At 41.3% G+C, this 11259-nt stretch overlaps 1 non-coding gene across 1 annotated transcript; it reads left to right on the plus strand.

The window, feature by feature from the left end:
• The first annotated feature begins 9828 nt into the window (after positions 1–9828).
• On the plus strand, positions 9829–9936 carry LOC130959088 (small nucleolar RNA R71). Its single transcript, XR_009078183.1, has one exon. It is a non-coding gene; the product is annotated as a small nucleolar RNA R71 (small nucleolar RNA).
• Positions 9937–11259: the final 1323 nt, after the last annotated feature.

Genomic DNA, 11259 nt, shown 5'->3' on the forward strand with positions numbered 1-11259 from the left:
GTTTGTGCGTAACTGTGACAGTTGCCAAAGAGCTGGTAACTTGCCTCATGGATACGCCATGCCTCAACAAGGGATTTTAGAGATTGAATTGTTTGATGTATGGGGTATTGACTTCATGGGTCCGTTCCCACCATCATACTCAAACACTTACATTCTGGTGGCAGTGGACTATGTATCTAAATGGGTAGAAGCAATTGCTACACCCACTAATGATACTAAGACCGTGCTGAAATTCCTCCAGAAACACATCTTCAGCAGGTTTGGTGTTCCCAGAGTACTAATCAGTGATGGGGGCACTCATTTCTGCAATAAACAACTGTATTCTGCTATGGTCCGATATGGAATTAGCCACAAAGTGGCAACCCCATATCATCCACAGACAAATGGGCAAGCTGAAGTCTCTAACAGAGAGCTAAAAAGAATCCTAGAACGGACTGTAATTGCCCGTAGAAAGGATTGGGCAAAGAGCTTGGATGATGCTCTGTGGGCATACAGAACAACATTCAAGACTCCAATAGGAACCTCTTCATACCAACTTGTGTATGGTAAGGCCTGTCATCTGCCCGTGGAACTGGAACATAAAGCCTACTAGGCAACCAGATTCCTAAACCTGGATGCTAAGTTAGCTGGTGAAAAAAGATTACTCCAGCTAAATGAGCTAGATGAATTTAGACTCAGTGCCTTTAAAAATGAAAAAATTTATAAGGAAAAGGCAAAGAAGTGGCATGACAAGAAGTTGTCATCCAGAGTTTTTGAGCCAGGACAAAAAGTTCTGCTCTTCAACTCTAGGCTCAGACTGTTCCCGGGAAAACTTAAATCCCAATGGAGGGGTCCGTATGTGATTACAGGAGTGTCACCATATGGATATGTTGAGCTTCAGGATACTGATTCTGACAAAAAGTTCATTGTTAATGGACAGAGGATCAAGCATTATCTTGAAAGCCATTTTGAGCAAGAATGCTCAAAACTGGGGCTTGAATGATTCTCAGTGAAGGTCCAGCTAAAGACAATAAAGAAGCGCTTGTTGGGAGGCAACCCAGTCATTAGCAGGTTATCTGTTTTGTTTAATCAAAGTTTGATACATATTCTCAAAGGACAATTATCAAAAATTGAAGGAATTCACAGAGTTATAGAAGGATTCAGTGCAAAAATCAGAGAAAAGGGGCTTGCTGGCGAAAAAACGCCAGTAAGGGGTACTTTGGGCGTTAAACGCCAGAATGGGCACCATTCTGGGCGTTTAACACCAGTAAAGGTGCCATTTTGGGCGTTAAACGCCAGAATGGACACCATTCTGGGTGTTTAACGCCAGGTGTGCAGCATCCTGGGCGTTTAGCAAAACGCCCAGTGATGAAAGGGTTTCTGGCGTTTAACGCCAGCCAGGGTACCTGGCTGGGCGTTAAACGCCCAAATTGGCCAACATTTGGGCGTTAAACGCCAGAATGGATACCATTCTGGGCGTTTAACGCCAGAAAGGTGGGAGACAGAGATTTTGCTTTCCACTTCAAATTTTTTCAAACTTTCCTGTTTTGATCCATAATTTCCTACATAAATGCATTTCAAACTTTCATCATTCACCTTCAAATTTTCAAATTTAAAATCATTCTTCAAATCTCTTTCAAATCCTTTCCGAATCTTCTTCAAAAAACTCAAATATCTCTCAATTTCTTCCCATATCTTCTCAAATCTCCTTCAAAATTTTCGAACTCTCTCTCCCTTCCTTATAAATATATGTTCGGCCACACCCCCTTTCCCCACCATTCGAATTTGCTCTCCTCCTCTCTCTCCTCTTTCCTTTCTTTTGCTTGAGGACAAGCAAACCTCTAAGTTTGGTGTATTTTTCCGTGATCACTAAGTTAAGGCTCATCAAGATCATGGCCCCCAAAGGAAAACAAACCAACTCAAGAGGCAACAGAATGCTCCAAAAGACCTTTGGAGTCAAGAGAAGTTCTTAACCAAAGAACATGCAGACCATTACCACAAAATAATGGGTCTAAGGTCAGTGATCCCGGAAGTTAAATTTGATCTGAAAGAAGATGAATATCCGGAGATCCAAGAGCAAATTCGAAACAGAGGATGGGAAGTTCTAACCAACCCGGAGATAAAGGTTGGGAGAAATATGGTTCAGGAATTCTACTCAAATTTGTGGCTGACAGATAAGCAGAGAATGACTGGAACCACTTTTCATACCTACAGAACCATGGTCAGAGGGAGAATTATTTACTTCCATCTGGACAAAATAAGAGAGGTATTCAAATTACCTCAACTACAAGATGATCCTGAATCCTTTAATAGGAGAATGGTGAGAGTAGATAAGGGGTTGGATCAAGTTCTAGAGGACATATGCCTCCCTGGAACCAAGTGGATGACCAATTCAAAAGGTGTCCCAAACCAACTCAAGAGGGGAGATCTCAAAGTTGCAAGAGGCTGGTTGGACTTCATAGGGCGTTCTATCTTGCCCACTAGTAACCGTTCTGAGGTTACTGATGACAAGTCATCATATACCCATTTTTCAAGCTAATTTCACTTGTTTTGTTAGCATTTATGCACTTTCTTGCATCCTAAGTAAGTGATTTGGAGTGAAAATGCATAACTTCTCTAAATCAAGCAACCACCATGAATTTAATGTTAATCATTGAGGTTTGAGCTCATTTTAATTGAATTTTAATTGATTTATAAGCCTCTTGAATTTAGTGATACTTTGAGTGGTTGTTTGGTTTATTTTAGGTGAAGAAAAGAAAAGAAAATGAAAAGCGTGGCCTAAGAAGCGTGACGCAAGAAAAGGAAAGCGTGGCCAAAGAGGAAAGAAGCGTGCCGCATTGAGGTGGGGGAAGCAACATTGCCCTCCACAAGGGCAGAATGCCCTCTAGAAGGGCAACATTAGGTGACCAAACAAGAAAAGGCAACCTTGCCCTGCCCACTCCAAGGGCAGAGCACAAAATGGTGCCTTGGAGCCAAGAGAAGAGAACATTGCCCTGCCCTTGTGGAGGGCAGGATCGGGCTCCATGAGGAAGAAAATCAAGGTAAAAATATCAACTATGCAAGCCACAAGGTTCGAACAAAGAACCATGAGGAAGCCAAGCTCTAAGACCCACTAGCGTGCCAAGAAATCAAAAGAAAAAGTAGCGTGTTTGCAAGCCACCAGGTTCGAACACGGGCCATGAAGATTGGGAACCTTGCCCTGCCCTTGGCGCGGGCAGGGCAGCATTTGAAATGGTGCATGGACTTGGCGCACCAAGAAGCAAAACGCGCGCACCAAATTTCCCTTGGCAGCACCAACCGCGCGCACCAACATCCCCTGGCAGCACCAAACCGTTCCTGCCCTGCCCTTGGCGCGGGCAGGGCAGCGTTTGGCATTCCTGGCGCATCACGCTCGTCCCGCGCGCACCAAATTTCTTCCTTGGCGCACCAAACTCGCGCCAGACGCACCATGGCCGCACCAAGCTTCATTTTTTCTGCCCTGCCCTCTACAAGGGCATGGCAGCCTCCTGGGAGTGAATCTAATGGGCCGAAAAATCAAATTAAATTCCCATTTTAATTCATTTCTTCACAAAATCAAAAGCCCATCCAAATCCCAAAATCCAAGAATAGAAAGTGTATAAATAGTAGTTAGTTTGATGTAATTAGGACCTTTGGCCAATTTCACTTTGACCTTTACTTTTGAATTTTCACTTTGAGTTTTCCTTTGGAGATTTCTGAGAATTGGGGAGGGAATTGATCTCTCTTCTCCCTCATTCTTGCCTTAGCAGTTTTACTCTTCTGTTTCTGAGTATTGGGTGTGTGAAATTGGGGAAATTCTGTCCCAATTCCCATTCAAGCTCTTTGCACTTTGTTTTCTGCATAATTCAATTCAAATTCTGTTCATCTATTACTTCTTCTTTAATTTTCTGTCAATCGCTTTGTTTACTTGGATCTAGGAAGGCAAATAGAGATCTAGGCTCTGCTACCTAGTCTCTTGAGACCTGAGACCCAAATTTTACTTGGTTCCTCTTGGAACCTCTGCTGCATTTAATTTCTTTGCTGTTTAAATTCCCATTGCTCCTAATTCAAATTCTGCTACCTTAATTGTTGCACTTTACTTCCTCTTTGTTTAGATCTTGCAATCCCATTCCTCAGTTCCCTTTTATATTCAAGCCATTTATCTTTCTTGCCATTTAAGTTACTGCAATTTAAGTTTCTTGCACTTTAAGTTTCAGTCATTTACTTTCTTGCTCTTTAAGATTCTGCAAATTTACAATTCTGTTCTTCAATTTACTGCACTTTTCCCTTCCCCCTTTACATTTACTGTCATTTACTTTCTGTTAAACACAAATCACTCAACCAAAATTTGATTCGCTTGACTAAATCACCCACTAAACTAAAATTGCCCAATCCTTCAATCCCTGTGGGATCGACCTCACTCATGTGAGTTATTATTACTTGATGCGACCCGGTACACTTGCCGGTGAGTTTTGTGTTGGATCGTTTTCCACACATCAAGTTTTTGGCGCCGTTGCCGGGGATTGAAATAGATTGACAATGATTAAGTGAAGTGGAGTGGTGCACGAAATTGCAATCACACTTTTGCAACTCCGCACAACTAACCAGCAAGTGCACTGGGTCGTCCAAGTAATACCTTACGTGAGTAAGGGTCGATCCCACGGAGATTGTTGGTATGAAGCAAGCTATGGTCACCTTGTAAATCTCAGTCAGGCAGACTCAAATGGGTATAGTGATAAACGAAAATAACATAAAAGATAAGGATAGGGATACTTATGTATATCATTGGTGTAAGAGCTTCAGACAAGCGTATGAAGATACCTTCCCTTCCGTCTCTCTGCTTTCTTACTGTCTTCATCCAATCCTTCTTACTCCTTTCTATGGCAAGCTCGTGTAGGGTTTCACTGTTGTCAGCAGCTACCTCCCATCCGCGCAGTGAAAGCTAATGCACGCACTCTTGTCACAGTGCTGCCAATCACCGGTTTGGTTCCCTCCCCTACCGGAATAGAATCACTCTTTTGCGTCTGTCACTAACGCCCAGTAGGTTACAGGTTTGAAGCACGTCACAGTCATTCAATCATTGAATCCTACTCAGAATACCACAGACAAGGTTAGACCTTCCGAATTCTCTTGAATGCTGCCATCAGGTCCTGCCTATACCACGAAGACTCTGATCTCACGGAATGGTTGGCTCGTTTGTCAGGCGAGCACTCGGTTGTCAGGCGATCAACCATGCATCGTGCAATCAGGAATCCAAGAGACATTCACTAAGCCTCAGATGCTTGTAGAACAAGATGGTTGTCAGTCACCTTGTTCATGGGTGAGAATGGTGATGGGCGTCAATCATCACCTTCATCATGTTGAAGCACAAGTGATATCTTGGATAAAGAACAAGCGGAATTGAATGGAAGAACAATAGTAATTGCATTAATACTCGAGGTACAGCAGAGCTCCACACCTTAATCTATGGTGTGTAGAAACTCCACCGTTGAAAATACATAAGAACAAAAGTGATCATTGGTTTCGGCCCCAAAGAGGGAACCAGAAGAACCAAGATGAAAATACAATAGTAAAAGGTCCTACTTATAGAAAACTAGTAGCCTAAGGTGTACAAAGATGAGTAAATGACATAAAAATCCACTTCCGGGCCCACTTGGTGTGTGCTTGGGCTGAGCAATGAAGCATTTTTCGTGTAGAGACTCTTCTTGGCGTTTAACTCCCGTTTTGGTGCCAGTTTGGGCGTTTAACTCCCATTCTTGTGCCAGTTTGGGCGTTTAACGCTGGGAATTCTGAGGGTGACTTTGAACGCCGGTTTGGGCCATCAAATCTTGGGCAAAGTATGGACTATTATATATTGCTGGAAAGCCCAGGATGTCTACTTTCCAACGCCGTTGAGAGCGCGCCAATTGGGCTTCTGTAGCTCCAGAAAATCTACTTCGAGTGCAGGGAGGTCAGAATCCAACAGCATCTGCAGTCCTTTTGAGTCTCTGGATCAGATTTTTGCTCAGGTCCCTCAATTTCAGCCAGAAAATACCTGAAATCACAGAAAAACACACAAACTCATAGTAAAGTCCAGAAAAGTGAATTTTAATTAAAAACTAATAAAAATATATAAAAACTAAACTAAAACTACTAAAACATACTAAAAACAATGCCAAAAAGCGTACAAATTATCCGCTCATCACAACACCAAACTTAAATTGTTGCTTGTCCCCAAGCAACTGAAAATCAAATAAGATAAAAAGAAGAGAATATACTATAGACTCCAAATTATCAATGAAACTAAGCTCCAAATTAGATGAGCGGGACTAGTAGCTTTTTGCCTCCGAACAGTTTTGGCATCTCACTTTATCCTTTGAAATTCAGAATGATTGGCTTCTTTAGGAACTCAGAATCTAGATAGTGTTATTGATTCTCCTAGTTAAGTATGATGATTCTTGAACACAGCTACTTATTGAGTCTTGGCCGTGGCCCAAAGCACTCTGTCTTCCAGTATTACCACCGGATACATACATGCCACAGACACATAATTGGGTGAACCTTTTCAGATTGTGACTCAGCTTTGCTAAAGTCCCCAATTAGAGGTGTCCAGGGTTCTTAAGCACACTCTTTTTGCCTTGGATCACAACTTTATTTCTTTCTTTTTCTTTCTTTTTCTCTTTTTCGTTTTTCTCCTTCTTTTTCTCCTTTTTTTTTTGTATTCACTGCTTTTTCTTGCTTCAAGAATCATTTTTATGATTTTTCAGATCCTCAGTAACATGTCTCCTTTTTCATCATTCTTTCAAGAGCCAACAATTTTAACATTCATGAACCACAAATTCAAAAGACATATGCACTGTTCAATCATACATTCAGAAAACAAAAGCATTGCCACCACATCAAACTAATTAAGCTAGTTTTAAAGATGAATTTGAAATCCTGTACTTCTTGTTCTTTTGTGATAAAAACAGTTTTCTTTTAAGAAAGGTAATGGATTCATATTCATAGCTTTAAGGCATAGACACTAAGACACTAATGATCATAAGACACAAACATGGATAAACATAAAGCACTAAAATTCGAAAAACAGAAAAATAAAGAACAAGGAGATTAAAGAACGGGTCCACCTTAGTGATGGCGGCTCTTTCTTTCTCTTGAAGATCCTATGGAGTGCTTGAGCTCCTCAATGTCTCTTCCTTGTCTTTGTTGCTCCTTTCTCATGATCCTTTGATCTTCTCCAATTTCATGGAGGAGGATGGCATGTTCTTGGTGCTCCACCCTTAGTTGTCCCATGTTAGAACTTAATTTTCCTAGGGAGGTGTTAATTTGCTCCCAGTAGTCTTGTGGAGGAAAGTGCATCCCTTGAGGTATCTCAGGGATTTCTTGATGAGAGGGGTCTCTTGTTTGCTCCATCTTCTTCTTAGTGATGGGCTTGAGGTCATGCCTTCTCAGTTGAACCGGCTTTGGATGCCATAAATGGTTATGGAAAAACAAAAAGCAATGCTTTTACCACACCAAACTTAAAAGGTTTGCTCGTCCTCGAGCAAAAGAAGAAAGAAGAGAGTAGAAGAAGAAATGGGGGAGAGGGAGATGGCTTTGTGGTTCGGCCAAAAAGGGGGAGAAGTGGTGGTTTATGAAGGATGGATGTGAGTGGTGAAGAGATGTTGAGGTGATTGGTGAATGGGTGAAGAAGAAGAGAGAGAGTGGTGGGGTTGGTGGGGATCCTGTGGGGTCCACAGATCCTGAGGTGTCAAGGAAAAGTCATCCCTGCACCAAATGGCATCAAAATCCACGTTTTGAGCCATTTCTGGCGTTAAACGCCGGGCTGGTGCCCATTTCTGGCGTTTAACGCCAGGTTCTAGCCCTTTTCTGGCGTTTAACGCCAGTCTGGTGCCCCTTTCTAGCGTTAAACGCCCAGAATGGTGCCACACTGGGCGTTAAACGCCCAACTGCTAGCCTCACTGGCGTTTAAACGCCAGTGAGTTCTTCCTCCAGGGTGTGCTGTTTTTCTTCCTGTTTTTCATTCTGTTTTTGCTTTTTCAATGGATTTTGTGACTTCTTATGATCATCAACCTACAAAAAAGATAAAATAACAAAAGGAAATAGTTAATTATAAAGCATTGGGTTGCCTCCCAACAAGCGCTTCTTTAATGTCATTAGCTTGACAGAGGACTCTCATGGAGCCTCACAAATGATCAGAGCAATGTTGAAACCTCCCAACACCAAACTTAGAGTTTGAATGTGGGGGTTCAACACCAAACTTAGAGTTTGGTTGTGGCCTCCCAACACCAAACTTAGAGTTTGACTGTGGGGCTCTATTTGTCTCTGATTTGAGGGAAGCTCTTCAAGCTTCCTCTCCATGGTGACAGAGGGATATCCTTGAGCCTTAAACACATAGGATTCTTCATTCACTTGAATGATCAGTTCACCTCCATCAACATCAATCACAGCCTTTGCTGTGGCTAGGAAGGGTCTGCCAAGGATGATGGATTCATCCATGCACTTCCCAGTCTCTAGGACTATGAAGTCAGTAGGGATGTAATGGTCTTCAATCTTCACCAAAACATTCTCTACAAGTCCATGAGCTTGTTTTCTTGAATTGTCTGCCATCTCTAATGAGATTCTTGCAGCTTGTACCTCAAAGATCCCTAATTTCTCCATTACAGAGAGGGGCATGAGGTTTACACTTGACCCTAAGTCACACAAGGCCTTCTTGAAGGTCATGGTGCCTATGGTACAAGGTGTAGAAAACTTCCCAGGATCCTGCCTCTTTTGAGGCAGTTTCTGCCTAGACAAGTCATCCAGTTCTTTGGTGAGCAAAGGTGGTTCATCCTCCCAAGTCTCATTTCCAAATAACTTGTCATTTAACTTCATGATTGCTTCAAGGTATTTAGCAACTTGCTCTTCAGTGACATACTCATCCTCTTCAGAGGAAGAATACTCATTAGAGCTCATGAATGGCAGAAGTAAGTCAAATGGAATCTCTATGGTCTCATTTTGAGCCTCAGATTCCCATTGGTCCTCATTGAGGAACTCAGAGGAGATTGGTACATGCCCACTGAGGTCTTCCTCAGTGGCGTCCTCCTCCTCTCTTTCCTCTCCATATTCGGCCATGTCTATGGCTTTGCACTCTCCTTTTGGATTTTCTTCTGTATTACTTGGGAGAGTGCTAGGAGGGAGTTCAGTAACTTTCTTGCTCAGCTGACCCACTTGTCCTTCCAAGTTTCTGATTGAGGACCTTGTTTCATTCATGAAACTTTGAGTGGTCTTTATTAGATCAGAGACCATTGTTGCTAAGTCAGAAGTATTCTGCTTAGAACTCTCTGTCTGTTGCTGAGAAGATGATGGAAAAGGCTTGCTATTGCTAAACCTGTTTCTTCCACCATTATTGTTATTGAAACCTTGTTGAGGTCTCTCTTGATTCTTCCATGAGAGATTTGGGTGATTTCTCCATGAAGAAATATAGGTGTTTCCATAGGGTTCTCCTAGGTAATTCACCTTTTCCATGGAAGGGTTCTCAGGATCATAAGCTTCTTCCTCAGATGAAGCATCCTTAGTACTGTTTGGTGCATTTTGCATTCCAGACAGACTCTGAGAAATCAAATTGACTTGTTGAGTCAATATCTTATTCTGAGCCAATATGGCATTCAGAGTGTCAATCTCAAGAACTCCTTTCTTCTGACTAGTCCCATTGTTCACAGGATTTCCTTCAGAAGTGTACATGAATTGGTTATTTGCAACCATTTCAATCAATTCTTGAGCTTCTGCAGGCGTCTTCTTCAGATGAAGAGATCCTCCAGCAGAGCTATCCAAAGACATCTTGGATAGTTCAGAGAGACCATCATAGAAAATACCTATGATGCTCCATTCAGAAAGCATGTCTGAGGGACATCTTCTGATTAATTGTTTGTATCTTTCCCAAGCTTCATAGAGGGATTCTCCATCCTTCTGTCTGAAGGTTTGGACTTCCACTCTAAGCTTACTCCATCTTTGTGGTGGAAAGAACTTTGCCAAGAAGGCATTGACTAGCTTTTCCCAAGAGTCCAGGCTTTCTTTAGGTTGAAAATCCAACCATATTCTAGCTCTGTCTCTTACAGCAAAAGGGAATAGCATCAGTCTGTAGACCTCAGGGTTAACCCCATTAGTCTTGACTGTGTCACAGATTTGCAAGAATTCAGCTAAGAACTGATGAGGATCTTCCATTGGAAGTCCATGGAACTTGCAATTCTGTTGCATTAGAGAAACTAATTGAGGCTTAAGCTCAAAGTTGTTTGCTCCAATGGCAGGGATAGAGATGCTTCTCCCATAGAAATCAGGAGTAGGTGCAGTGAAGTCACCCAGCACCTTCCTTGCATTGTTGGCATTGTTGTTGTTTTCGGCTGCCATGTGTTCTTCTTCTTTGAAGAATTCGGTCAGGTCCTCAACATAGAGTTGTGCCTTAGCTTCTCTTAGCTTCCGCTTCAAGGTCCTTTCAGGTTCAGGGTCAGCTTCAACAAGAATGCCTTTGTCTTTGTTCCTGCTCATATATGAAAGAGAAGAAAACAAGAAAATATGGAATCCTCTATGTCACAGTATAGAGATTCCTTGAGGTGTCAGAGGAAAAGGAAAGTAGAAGACAGAAGTAGAAAATTCGAACTTATCAAAGAAGATGGAGTTCGAATTTTGCATTAAGGAGTAGAGTTAGTTCAGAAATAGAAGGATGTGAGAAGAAGGGAAGTAATTTTCGAAAATTAAGTAAAAGATTTTGAAAACATTTTTGAAAAACACTAATTAATTTTCGAAAATAAAAGTGAAAAGAAATCAAGTGATTTTTGAAAAAGATTTGAAATTAGAAATCAAAAAGATTTGATTGAAAACTATTTTGAAAAAGATGTGGTTAAGAAGATATGATTGGTTTTAAAAAGATGTGATTGAAAAGATATGATTTGAAAACAATTTTAAAAAGATATGATTTGAAAACAATTTTAAAAGATATGATTTTAAAAATTAATGACTTGCCTAACAAGAAAAGATATGATTCAAGCATAAAACCTTCCTCAACAGAAAAGGCAAAAAATGTTCAATCAAATCATTAATTGTTAGTAAGTATCTTTGAGAAAGGAAAGAAATTGATTTTGAAAACATTTGATTGAAAAGATATGATTTGAAAAAGATTTGATTTTGAAAAACTTTGAAAACTTGAAAAAAAATTGATTTGAAAAACAAAATCTTCCCCCTTGTGCCATCCTAGCGTTAAACGCCCAGAATGGTGCACATTCTGGCGTTTAACGCCCAAACTACTACCCTTTTGGGCGTTAAACGCCC

Source organism: Arachis stenosperma, chromosome 10 (assembly GCF_014773155.1).
Source record: "Arachis stenosperma cultivar V10309 chromosome 10, arast.V10309.gnm1.PFL2, whole genome shotgun sequence".
Classification (NCBI taxonomy): Eukaryota; Viridiplantae; Streptophyta; class Magnoliopsida; order Fabales; family Fabaceae; genus Arachis; species Arachis stenosperma.